Source organism: Varroa jacobsoni, unplaced genomic scaffold (assembly GCF_002532875.2).
Source record: "Varroa jacobsoni isolate VJ856 unplaced genomic scaffold, vjacob_1.0 contig01035, whole genome shotgun sequence".
NCBI lineage: Eukaryota > Metazoa > Arthropoda > Arachnida > Mesostigmata > Varroidae > Varroa > Varroa jacobsoni.
In genome coordinates this window covers 50,779-63,757 of record NW_019214572.1, presented here as the reverse complement: position 1 = coordinate 63,757, position 12,979 = coordinate 50,779, and the positions used below count along the sequence as shown (strand labels likewise).

The following is a 12,979-nucleotide window of genomic DNA, read 5'->3' as shown; positions in this document are numbered from 1 at the left end:
GCAGTCATGACCTACAACATGCCAGCCAGTGTTGAAAGCTGGTGTTGCAGCATCGTGAGCCCATCAACTATCATTACTCTTTTTGTCTTCTTTTCCAATACATTTTTATCATAAGGATGCCCTACTAGGCCTACAGCTGAACAGAACGTTCAGTAAGTCTTCAATAGGCGCAAAAAAACAGCTCATTTAGAAGCAAAATAGTCTAAAATGATAGCTTCCTGAAGTTATCATTTATGATAATTGCCGCATGCTATGACGGTATCTTCTTTTAACTATACATAAAATGAAACATGCAAAAAAAAACATAGGATTATATACTGTGTAACTATACAAATATGGAACGTATTAGAACGGATACCAGTATTAGAGAATACGTAATAAGCAACACATATACTACGTAATTTCCGTTTCGCTACCATTTCAACTTTTGACAAATTGATCTAGCTGCATAAATAGAAACATACCGTTCAGTCAGCATGACCCGAACCATGCGCTGACTATAGTATCACTTTTGACCTGTTATAACCACTCGGCTCGAAAAGAAACTCCATTTCTAACATGGCGTTACCATAGAGCGACGAACGGACACTAGAATACTTTCTTGCGACGGCAATACGACGAACCGGACGAAATAGACCGCACGAGCATCCTAGAAAAGCAAAAGCTTCCGATTTCTAAGCGTGCAATAGGACCAATAACGATTACCTGTAATCATCTAGGTGATAAATTTGGTTCATTTAATTCTCTGCCCTTCTCGCCGAGGAACCAAAGATCGACAAATCAAACACCGCTCAACGCACGCCCCGATGTGTACGATGGTGTAGAAAAGTTCATTTTTGCAATATTATCTAAAAATTGCGTGTTATTGAAATTGACGCGGCGCTAACACAAGACGTATTATCCTGCTAAATGTAAACTGTCCTGGTGAATAAAGATTTCATTTTAAAAAAATCATCAAATTAAAACTAATCAGCTGTACTCCATTTGAAAGCTCGCCCTGCGTTCTATATATATATATATATATATATATATATATATATATACATCGCTTTTAATTAAACTGGAAAAGGTAGATCTAATTTTCCGTCGAGTTCAGGCCTAAAATGAAGGTATTAGATTAAAAAAAAAAGCGCCTACTCAATACCAACTCTATTTTGTCCTTTATCGAAATCAAGCGTTGCAAAAGTGGCCTGCGATATGTGCGCCAAGGACTCCACAACGAGGATTGTTGGAGAGTTTGGTAATATCAAAGTTGCAATCTTAGACCTGGAAAGTGCACCTTACCTTAGCCGGTCACCCAAAGTCGATGAAGATTTCGGATAAGAAAAAACATTAATTGCCTAAGAAGATAAGCTGCGAACATATTGAATGTATATAATTTTTGTAAGTTTGGCTCTGCCGTGGACTGGGTGTGGCGCACAAAGAAACAAGGTTTCCTAGATGTTACATTTGGTACCGTGCGACGTGCAGCTGGAATGACAGGTTTTTCTACAGAATTGTCTTTGGGGACGAAAAACGGTATTTCCGTGTCGACATAACTCAGAGGAATGTTTCGAAAAATATGTCTAAATCCGGAATTAAACCAGATCTCCATTCCAACAAGACGATGATTTACGTTTGGTGCGGCTAACAGGGTCTTGTACGCTCGGAAATAGTTGAGAAGAACAAAACGGTCAACAAGCTTCGCTGTATAACAGGGCCACGCAACATATGTAAAAACTGCCCTGTATAAGTTTCCAGTTTATTTTACAGTTATCTTCACTCTGATAGATCATCGCCTTTTCCGGTCATCGTCAAATGAAAATCAAAGCAGTATATTCAACTGTAAAGAGGGATTTATAATTTGGCTAGACAAGTTCTTCGCAACCAGACCTTTAAGTTTCGGACAAGAAAAAACAAATAACTTGACGAATGAGAGTAGATACTCAAGAAATTAATTTGTGACTAGAGCTGGAATAAATCTCTGCGGTATTGTTTAGGTGAAACAACTCATTCTCTCACTTCATAGTAATATTATTTATTATTAGAATTACATTCAACACTATTTATCGGATCATCGCGTTAAAAAATAAGACTACGTCTATATAGAAATTATTCTATTCCGGTTGTACGGCAGAAGTTCAAAAAACCGAAATTACTATGAAATTACCTAAAAAAGAGCTGTTCTTTTTAGTTGATGGACTACAAGAAACAGACCCGTGAAGAATAGTTTTGTTGCTGTCATGGTATCATGGATCAGTAGGTGCGATTGCTACTGTTTGTCTAGGAACGTAGCGAAGTAATAATAAGCCCGAATTCAGGATAGCCGAGTAGTGTTAAGTTTACTCTATTTCAACGTACGGACTAAAGCGCTGTTGTTGAAAATGGTTGAAAAAAAAAACAGCAAAATTTTTTCTTTTAGTCTTTTTTTCAATTTTAAAAATAGTCTTCGAAAAAAAAGTACTGAACGGTGCGCTTAGTGTACGGATCATCCGCAGTCGCTACAGACAAACACAGTTTGCAGACCTCAGTACAAAAGGACGCTACCTTATAATGACCGAGCAGAAAAAAATAATTTTTGAAAAAAATACTCAAAAAATTACTTTTAAGCTCGAAAATATTAAGGCCTTAATATTAATTATAATAATCATTAAAATAACTTTGCTGATTTGTTTACTAGTTAATAATAATAATAATAATAATACTGTTATAGAAAACACATTGAGAAGGCAACACGTGGAAATTCCACGAGAAAGTGATAAGTTGTGTAAGTTACAATGTGTGATAAGCAGTCTTTGAACGGAGACGAGCAGGGGCAGATCGTGGGATGATTGCGTTCACCGGTCACAAATTGCTTTGAACGTTAGTATCGTGTGAAATTCGAATAGTATCTTTTCCGCCATGTTATGTCTTGAGCGAAATGGTACGAAGCCACGGGCCGTGACCGCTTCGTGACCGTTTGTTAGAGGACTTTACATGGCAGACACGTTATTAATTGTACAAATTGAATTAGCTCGCGGCAATCTTTACTCTTTTTGATCATTCATTTTATAGAGGAACAATTGGACTTCGTTAATGCGTACTCGATTCTAGGATCACTACGTCTACCTCTAACACGTTAACGAGATTTCGAAAGATATTGATCAAGTTCCCTCCTATTGCTGCTTATAATGCTGCGAGCATGAGATGCTCTTTCCGATACAGTGAGACAATTTTTAGAGAGAATACTTTCCAACACGTTTTAAGCGAGAGGGTCACGTTGCGGTGTATCCATTACGGGGTGCAATCAATTTTCTATGCTAGGCTCTGCCAGACGTACGTGTATCTCTCTGTGCTAAATAACGAGACAGACGCTACAAGATGTATCAGCGACCTGTCGAATTTCCATTAAAACAGTACCCTTTACTTAGAGTAATGGTTGGAGTCGTTAATCCATACTTACTACCGGCCGCCGATCGCAGCGTTAATGAAAGTGACTATTGAGAGTCAGATCGAAAAGTCGGTCGAAACGAAAAATACTTAGGTACCAGCAAAACTAATACGAATTAACTGCAGCCAGGACAAATGGCGAACTTTTCAGATTTACGTACTGCTACTACAGATTTGCGGTCGGTTATCGAAGCTGGTTAGGGCGAGCTTATACACGCGAATTAGGTCTGGCCGTGTACTGCAGTAATCTGTTAACAAGTTGAGATAGGCCCGCACACATTGACACAAAAGGCACAGGCCGGACAGGCAGTGGAATAACTAAATGATACCAATAACGAGTGCACACATTTGAAATCGGTGAGGTGGCCATGTATAAATTTTAAATAGGACAAAACAGCGAACGGCTGAGAACAAATTCGTTCAAATCAACCTAGGTCAACTGATTTTGTGCAGGTTGTAGCAGTTCGACTAAAATAGCGTACGTGTGTTGTTGCATTATCGTTTACGAAAAAACGTCTATCGGGGGTAGAGATCATCAAGCGGATCGAAGCATATTAATTATATACTTTTCTCCCCCAGTCGTTAGAAAGTGGCCAAACAAGCAGTAGAAAGGCGACCTTCACGAAGCGTTCTCTGAGTAAACCTATTTCTTAGTAACGACGTTCTTTTGCTGCTTACCTCGATGCTTGGCAGAGCTTGACACTCTCGTATTACATAGTGGTAGCATCAAAGAGTTTACGTTCGAATTTAAATCTGGTAATAGCGATTTCTGAGCGTACTCCACCATAGAAAGTAGCTGTATAATATATCGACTTTGATTGCTCTTAATAGGACCCTTGCCAAATCTAAGTTTCAAGTCAAGTCACTAACGATTCATGGGTGCGGTGTGTGCAGTCAGGCTAGTAAGTGTTCAAAAAAATAGAGAAAATTCTCCGTAGTCGGAAGTTTTCATGAATCGCCGTCACTGATAACATGTACGAAATAAAGAAAAAGGTAAGAGTTGAAGGCGCCACGGTACGTTGCTTTAAATTCTAGCAGAGGATTTACCGCAAACTCATATGGCATAAAAATACCTAAAAAAATATAGCCGTAATAGAAAGATCGCAGGTGTGTTTACGCGAAATTCAAACCTTACTATTACAGGTTTCTCTAATTTGATTTATCAACGAAAACCTTATCTAGCTATAATTTTCCCTATTTCTGAAGAATATTAATGCTGCGATGGGGAATAGAAGCCTACTCTGCTACCATGTCGTGCCTGTAGCACTGCTGCGCCTTTTGTCAGCGATCATAGTTCATAACTCCAGCGAAAATGCAATCTTTGCAATTTGTAATCCGGTCACCGTAGGAAAATGCGACCATTTTAATCATTACTTCTAGAATAGCCACTGTTAGCATGTACCGCTAGCGACTGATTTCGGTGAGGTACTCCATCGTCAGGTCGTAATCGGTGTGTTCAGTACCGATTTACAGGTTCACTCTGAGGTTCGTAAAGATGATGTGCGTTAGTTTTCAATCAATATTATTATCAGAGATGCGAAAGATAACGCTGATTATATATATATATATATATATATATACATATATATATATATACATATATATATATATACATTTTTTTTTTTCTAACATTTTTCATTAACGCTTGTAATCAGCGAAGCTATAGCAAATTCGTTCCACTTAGCGCAGGTAACTAACACAGATGTCAATGATAGATTAGTGCAACAACAGTTCCTGTTAAGACCGCATCGCAAATTACCTCTATCTATTCCCTACTGTTATTCTGCTATCCCTCATACTGCCGCCGTCGCTAACACATAACTTCAAACGCACTTCCTTCTTTCAACGGCGCTTTTTACTTTGCTTTGTGGTGAACGCGATCATTGTATCGCTAACGCTTGCCGTTCTGTGTCGATATTTGGCGGTCCGGAGGCCGACGGCCCGTTTGCAACTGGCCTGTAGAAAACTGAAATACTCCTCCTGGCCTGAAGCTCCATCGGTCCAAAAAATGCGCTTTTTCAAACACTGCTAAGCTGATTCTGGTTGTCTGACTAGATAGGTTTACGACCTGAAATAGTTTCAGCTACGCAGAACAGCATACTCTGTTCAATGAGCATGTAATAGCATCCGATTTGCGGTCTGAATGCACGAACGCACGTACACGTACATCGTCGCTGCACTTGTTCGTGCAGTAGCCTTTTTAAATGTTCGTAATGCGACAACAACAACGTGAGTCTCCAACTAGAATTCCCATTGCATTGTCCATCTTGACTTTATAGATTAAAGAAAACAGCGCCTAAATTGAATGCCGAGTAGAAATATGTAAAATTTCACGCACGACTCTTTGCTAGGCATGTTTATACAAAGCAAGTAATACTCTGCTAGTGATTTGTATTAAATCAATGGCTACATGAGCTAGGCGCTGTAACGAAGACAATTAACTTCGATAGGAACACAAATAGGACATGAAGTTACCAGTAGATCACTGAACATTCACTTCAATTAAGTTTATTTTATAATAATACCGACAATAATCGTAATGAGTACATAATTTCTACACCTATTGAGTACTTTTGGACTGTTTTTGGCGAATTTCAAACGGTCTAGCGCGATCAATGTACGAGCCTACAATACAGCCTGTGTCAATGCAATCAATGCGATATTCATATTTAAATTTCTAATCTAAAAAAATGAAAAGAACTTATAGGTTCTCATAAAACGAGTAGTCTGAGGACCGGCGAACAATCCGTATCCGAGCTTCCTTACTAGCTGGCATTGCATGATCGAACCTTGTGGATCCAGAGAGAAAGCCGTGCTATGGATATTTCTAGCACAAACCTGCGTTTTCTTTAGTTCCACTCGAGAAGGCTTTTTCTTTTTCTAGAGATAAACACCCACCCCTATGGGTGACATTAGGGCTTGATCTGTGAGATCATCGAGCTTGCTATAGAGTGAAGTAAGAAAGGTAAATAAATAAATAGGATAAAATAGGCAATATTGTCTTCTAGCGTTTTGCATTAGTCGCATTGTATAGCACGGACACTCGTCGTTTAAAGTACGCCGATAAGAGTTATGAGTATCATAAAACTTGTTTTTGTTCAAACTATTCAATTATGCAAACTTATCTCTGGCAGTCTTGAAGTTCGGGACGAATTTAACGTCTATAATTAGAACATATCTGTACTTCTTGGCGGCGCATGACGGCTACCTCGACGGACCACATACGGCCAAGACGTACTTTTACTACTCTGTTCTCAGTTTAAAGAATAAATGAGTTTTAATAGAAAATTCGTGTTGCCCCATAGGCGCTCACGATGTTTGCTGCCATAAAACCCATGATATTTGTGCGCTTCTGGGTTTCGTCGTTACTCGGCGACCACTTTAGTCGCAATTTACTGCTGCTGAACGGATCGGCGTTGGCCGAATAATTATAAAAATATTACATAATAATAATAATAATAAATAAAACATTCCGTTACAAATGCCAATGCTATGCACACATTTATATTTTATTAATTACGTATTCAATTACTTCAAGCTAGGTTTTCACTTATGTAAACCGAAAGTAAGCTATGTTTAATCATTGCCGTTTTTTTTTAATTTGCCTGTCAAAGGTACCCTTTAATCTTTCTCGATGCCGTACTAGTTTCTTGCCGGCTCTCCCGGCGACAAAGTATAACTCAACGTTGAAACTGAAGCTGTCACTAATGACGAAAAAGAAAGACAATTTGACATTTCTGTTAATTTTTGTTGGCCTAGGCCACGGTTCTATGCTGTGGCGTTCAGAAACACAACGGAAAATTGTGCCGACGGAAGAAGAATCCCGCTAGGCCAAAAAGTCAATATTGTCTGTCTATTATAAAAAAAAAGAGAAAATTAATTAATTCAAGCATGTATAGTACGTTTATTATTTATTCATGGTACCTCTTTTGATAGAGACCGCAACCTGGTGTACTCCTAGGTATCGGGTCCATTCGGATTTGGGCTATTCTTCACAGAAAGCATCTGGTTACTATTCCGATAGAAACCTTGCTTTTTGCAACATCAAAAGATAACCTGATTTCTAAAGTCCTTTGTGAGTCTTTACAGGAAACACATACCCAAAAACAATATCCAAAATCAGCAGTACTCTTTCTACTTTTTTCTCGTCAGGTTTAAAGCACCTAAAACAGATTGTTTTTTCAAGTAGGTGATTTTAAGATCATTTTATAATAAACGTTGCTTCGGTACAGCCTTCCTAACCTGAAAATGTTTGCAATAAGATCCATCACCGTAATGAAATTTAAAAGTTCTGAATAAAGCGTTTTTTACTTCGAACTTCTAGTTGCATTTGACCTACGACGCTAAATCTAGACGCTATATAAGTAAAGAACCTTAGAGGCAGTAGAAAATTCTAGGATCGCATAGCTACAGCCTGGCGAAGTAGGAACATGCTTAAAAATCGCTACCGTGGTACGCCCTTCGATGGCCACGGAAAAAAAAACTCAGCAATTGTCATTCGTTGGATTTGTAAAGTCTGCCTTGTTTATTCTATTTTGGTACACTTATTTTTGCTGATATTGACTTTCACTGAGCGAAACCAGTTTAAAAGTGGGCACGGTGGCGCTTTATTTTACAAAAATCTTACCAAGAATCAAAATTTCCAAGCTGATCCCTTATAATTTTCTTATTTCACAGTTGGTCGGTCATTGTCTTATATCTAAAATCAGGCTAAAACATACGTTGCAGTAAGAGGCACGCTTACAATGATTCAGTTTGAACGGTTATTTCCATGTTATATATATGTCACTGCCGCCGTCAATAGCATCTTTTCTTCTAATATATGCTCAATGTTAACGTAATATCGAGTTTTTTTAAACAATTTTGTTGTACAACAAAATAGTAAGGTTGTTTACAAATAATAGAGAAAAACAGCGTTGAGATATGACCAAAAATGACGTATCTTTTCCCAGTCTGGCATATCATGCCTTGCAAAGTGAAGGATAAGTTATATATATATATATATACAAATAATCACGACTGGTATCAAATCTTTCGGTAAGCCCAAATGTAGATCCCCAGCTGTGAAAGTCATCATTGCAGTAAGGATTTATGCTAACTTTGAAGCCGGTGAGTAGCATTTTGAAACGATACATAACTCTCAGATTGAAGTTATTTATAACTCACCACTTCCGTAGTGATTAACGGGAACTAGTTGTGTCCACGTTTATGACCTGGAAACACAGTCTAATTTACGTCGGCGTTTCACTGACGTGATCGAAACGGAATACAGAAGATGAGACACTTCTCATTTAGATGTAAAACGAATCAGGAACCCGTGACGTCTGCAATACGCACAGAGTATACTTAACACTACGGCAGATGCAGTCAGCATTTTCAATTATACGTAACGTTGAACATGATAGATCAATATAGACCACTTCGATTCATTCTATGTATGATTGAGTTCATAAAGTTACTTTTTTTTTTCTATAAAATACAGACTTTCTATAAAAGAAAGAGATACTAACCACGTTTCGAACTATTGTGCCCGGACGGAGGATTGGAAGTGTCTACAAATGCGCATATTTCTATTAACGTACGCTGAACATGTTTTGTAGTAAACATGTTTTCGACGATGTTGGCTTGCGCCCAAATTTGTGGGTGTTTTAGGACGTCGAATAGGGTTTTCGATTATACTTTTCTATCCTCCCGTTGTCTCATGAGTTTATCCAAGTGTTTATATAAAACAATCGTAAAACCCTCTGGTTTATTTTTTCTAGATTAATCTTTTTGTGTTTTTTCCTTAGGCCAACCATGGACCTAAAATTCAGCTTTCTGTTCTGGAGTTACTTTGAACTCCGCTACTACGGAGTTCGTGAGCTACGCAGTCACGTAACTTCCTCATTGCCGACAGATTGGAAACATTTCTCTTCCTATTAAAAGCGACCGCCCTATTCGCCTAGACGTTTGGTAACAATATGACGTCTCAAATCAACTTTCACGCTGTGGAGGTAATTTTTTTTAAGAAGGACCGGAAAAATGAGACAATCCTTGCGAGTCTGCTAGTCATTATACCAACACATATCAGTTTCGAGTGAGAAATTTTGGAAATTCAGAAAATATATATTATATATTTTTTTTCGCGTTTAAGAAATGAAAAAAAAAAACAGCAAATACTGTCTCTGTACCATGTTTCTATGTTTTTTTTTTTTTAGAATTTCAACATCGTATACTTGCTGCGAAAAGTCAACACCCAAAGCGTCAAATAAGCTTCCTTAACAGCTTGACACATGGTTTGCAACATAACACATATAACGAAAGAAATAACATTTATCAGATTCATGAAAACTTGGCCCCCCGTAAAAGAATCTCACCACAGCCGGAATACTTGAGCTGAATGAGCAGAGATTCGAAGACCCGATTGGCTTCCTTTGTGTTTGTTTATCTTAAAAACCCAAATATGCCAAAGGCATGAAAACATGCGTTTCTAAACTCGCGATAAAAGTGCAAATATTTGACAAAAACGGATTTGAACTTTGCCGCGACTGCAACATTGTGAAGGGGATGTTTTCGGGTAAAGGACAAGAGACAATTAGACGACAGGCGCTAAGCGGAGCTTACTATGTATTATGCCAGCGGATTTGTTGATCCATACTTAGAAAAAATTAGAGTATTCAATAATATTCTTTGCGTAACATGTAAATTGAACTCAAATGTTGCCTTCTCATTTCCGTATCCGACGCAGTCACAGGTATCTATCGAGCTGAACTTCATGAGTCCACCCAGGCTTAAATATGTTATGTCAAGGCAATACGAAGGACCTGTGTCGTTCATCGTCACAGTCAGTATAGGCATATAATCAGTCACCAGATATATACGTATATTTATAACGAGAGTGAAATCCAAATACTGTAAAAATAAGCACATTTCTATATTTTCAAATGATCCTGTTGCATATCATCATAATCATATAGCTCTAGCTGGATTCTCCATGCAGCGTCGATGGTTGTGTTTTTTAAATGTATAAAGTGTTTGTTGTTTTTTTTTTCTTTATTCTCTGAACCTCAAATTATCCTCAAACTCACAGTAGTAAACGCAAAGTGGTCAAAATAATTCTTGATAATGAAAAATCGAGCGCCAATCAATATAGACAAGCACGATCTCATACTTCCCAATTCCCATGTCTCCAATTTAACACATCTATACAAATCGTTCTTAACAGAGTGCTGCTTGCTATTCACAGAATCTATTGATTAGTCCCCTGAGGAATATATTGGGGAATGACATCCCAACATCCCGAGAAGGGCTGGAAAACGCTAAAAACGTTTTCAGATTGAATTAAATTGCCAACCAGGATGAGGAGTATTTTTGGAAAATAACCTTGAACCACCACAGAGCTTATTCGAATGGTAGTGAAATTATATGGATAAATCTGGGCTTGCCCAGTGTATTCCTATGGGCTCCCAATTCCCTGTGCTAGTTAGATTACTATTATTAGCACTACTATCTACGTAAAACAAGTTTGATATTGACTGAAGACCAGCCCATGAGTTTTCTTCCACTGCTTAGACTTTGCCTGATGCTATATATTGATGTAATTTAGCTATGTTTACGAGACAGAGAGAGTTCCATACAATATCATGTGATGAACCTTGTGAAGAGGTGATTTATTACCCAGTAGCGCGGGAGAATTACTAATTGCCGAAAAGACGTCGGTCTTATCTAGAACATAGGGGGTAGATATGCTGCCCTTATCAAAGCATCAAAGGGCATGATGTTATTCGCAAAAAACGATGGCGCAATACTTGGCTAAATAAAAAAACAAAACAAAAGCTTGATTTCCAAAAAAATAAATTTGATGTTATGTTTTATAGTTCGAATGAAGAGTAGGCGGTGTCGCAGATGAATACTGGTAACAGAGACATTATCAATCGAAGTCTTGACTACGATAGGCAGAAATCGTTCTTGCCCGTTGGTACCTACAGCTTACGAATATGTAACGCTGTACTGTAAATTTAGCTTAATTAGAAAATTCTCGCTTCGTATCCTTACAAGAAGTCAACGAAGCTTTTAAAAATTAACTAGCAATTGTAAATAACTAGCGCTGGCGCTGTCGTTGGATATGTTCTTCATCGTGATAGCAAAACGTTCGGGCTGCAGATTACTTGTAACAGATTTATACGTACATTTTTGAAGGCGAACTCTTCATTAACTCTAGCTGACCTCAGGCAATAAGGGTACCAATGAAGGATTTACAGGCTCGGTAAGCCACTGGCGTGGGGGGTCCCACTCTCTGAAGTCACAGAAATTCGCCGTTTGCGAGTTGCGTTCTGGAATTGGAAAAGCGTTAACGTTTAAATAGGTGATCCGTTAATTTATTTTTAATGAAGATTTTAATAAGAGATCTCTCGACGATTATTTTTTTATCTAATCTTATAAGCATATTTTTTTCTTCATAAACGATTTTGCACGTTGACGGATGATTCATGCGTAGGTACGTTTCCGAATTGATAGATGCAGTCTATTTTAAACGCGTTTATCAGAGAAATGCTATCGCATCGATCAACGTTACTGTAAACGGTTAAATTAACTTAGTTGAACTCTGGGTATGTGCCAAGTACATCAGTAGTTTTTTTTGTCTTTCCCAATGAACTGGTATATGTTAAAGCCTTTAATGCCATCTACCTAAAACTGACCCATAATTTACTATAGGACCAGTGGCTAAAATAAGACGATGCACCGAAATCCTATGTGAACAGATCTGCCTGCCATTTACGCTTGCGTGCTTGATTAAATAGGCAAAATCTTCTTCAGTCGCATCATTTTGACAGCCAACTAGTCCCCTCTCAGCGTAGCGTCGAGTCATCGTTTTTGTCTTGCCATCGATCCATAAGATTTTCGTATATGCTTAAATGTACTTTCGGATTGGACCAATCATTTGTACAAGGGTGGATTAGACACCTTTTTTACACACTTCATTAACATTAAAAGCAATTGCACGTTAAGCGTACGTTGTCTTCTAATCTTCTCCGTAAAAGAGCAAGCACAGCACCAGCGCGAAACCTGCTCCAAGCTGGATACTGTATTTACTGTCAGCCTTGGTGAAAGTTTCTAAATTGAACCTTAATAAATAGCGTGTCAATCAATTTAGGTGCTTTGCTTCCGGAACAATGCAAAAAAATTCCCAAAAAATAAAAGTTTACGCTTGTAAAAATGTCTCGGTGATGTTATATCTAACAAAAAAAATAATATATCATGATATATATTATTTTTTTGTTTTGATTCGAAGATTTTTATCCGCTATCGTTGTTGTTAGAGTGTATGCAGTTTCCGATTAAGACCTGAGTTTCGGCGTTCTGAATTACCTGACCACGCAGTACGTTAGGAGAGACGCTTTGCCTCCTGGCTGCTATTGCTAGCATGATCTTCCACCGGCCTTTAAAAGGATCCAAGATCACCCAATCCCATTTCGTCACGATATTTCGTTTGCTTTCGCCCTTGGGACAATCGCCTATTTCACCGTGTATTCGTTCGTAAGTGTGCGTGTACAGCTTTTCAAGACGGATACAGGTTTGCCAGAAGCGGGATA

At 38.2% G+C, this 12,979-nt stretch overlaps 1 long non-coding RNA gene across 1 annotated transcript; it reads right to left on the bottom strand.

Annotated features, from left to right (window-relative positions):
• Window positions 1–477: 477 nt before the first annotated feature.
• On the bottom strand, window positions 478–12,256 carry LOC111271796 (uncharacterized). The gene is made up of 4 exons (XR_002687100.2): window positions 12,087–12,256; window positions 11,577–11,720; window positions 8,575–8,732; window positions 478–649 (listed from the first exon to the last, which is right to left on the bottom strand). It is a non-coding gene; the product is annotated as an uncharacterized LOC111271796 (long non-coding RNA).
• Window positions 12,257–12,979: the final 723 nt, after the last annotated feature.